Raw genomic sequence first — 1,116 nt, 5'->3', positions numbered from 1 at the left:
CGTTAGTGGCTCCAAACTACGTTTGGATTTTCTAGATCGTATTGATTCTCGTTACCTTCACCTAGTTACTAATGTTGATAGTGGGAGTTGGGGTAACAATATGAAAATGCAATGTGGTCGTATTAGAGGAGCGAATCATAGAATCAAATCTCAAATGAACGAATGTGTTCAGAGTTTGCTACTTAAAATGGAGAACAAAAAATAGAGGATGAATAGATTGGGGGTGATGTAGATTGTCAGAATCATCTCATATCTGTCAATTCTCCTGATTGGCGAAGATACATAACTAAAAAATTGATTTAGCATTGATAAAAAATAAGCATCTCATTCCCAAAGCTTGTGATTTATGTCGTCTTCCTGGATATTTGATGGATATAGAAGGGGAAGATGATTTCACTAGAAAGGGATTAGAGGAAAAAAATTATGTATCACAGATGCTGAGCTTGAAAAGATTGGGATGACTAACATAATACCTATCAATGAGATGTTAGAGGTTTTTTCTTTTGAGCTCAATTGGGAGGGGGATTCAGATATTTGAGATCTGTAGCTTGAGAAGTAACAGCGGATTGGGCCTAGGAACTACTGATGAGGGCTTTGGGCCTACTAGCGCTGGGCCTAGTGGGATGCCTTGGTGTGGAGGTCCAGATAAAACTGGGAGGCTAGGGGTATTTAACACCTGGACTCCGCTCCCTCCCTTGTCGGAGCCACACTTCTTGTCATCACCAAACCCTAACGAGAGTGTGGCGGCAGATAGAGCTGGGAGGGAAGAAGTAGAAGAAGATCTGTTGACGGAAGAAGCAAGGATGGCTGGGAGACAAGATAATTGGCGTCTAAAGATGAGCAGAGGTGGTTTGGGGGGGAGAGGGAACTCGTTTTTTACATTTGGGAACAATTATAGCAGAGATTTTGGAAGGCGAGATCATAGAGACCCGGATAATTTCGACCATAGAGAGGGAGATGGTGGTTTCAGAGGCGGATCTGGGACTAATAGTAGTGGATCTGGAAGCAAAGGGGATACAATTGGACAAGGGAATGATTTTGTTGGTTAGGCAAGAGGGTATAACTCTGTTAGATTTATGGGTCAGCAAGATAGTTTGCAATTTGGGCAGAATTGTT

The sequence above is a fragment of the Triticum dicoccoides genome, chromosome 7A (genome assembly GCF_002162155.2).
Source record: "Triticum dicoccoides isolate Atlit2015 ecotype Zavitan chromosome 7A, WEW_v2.0, whole genome shotgun sequence".
NCBI lineage: Eukaryota > Viridiplantae > Streptophyta > Magnoliopsida > Poales > Poaceae > Triticum > Triticum dicoccoides.
The sequence above is the reverse complement of the archived record's forward strand: the minus strand, read 5'-3'. Positions refer to the sequence as shown.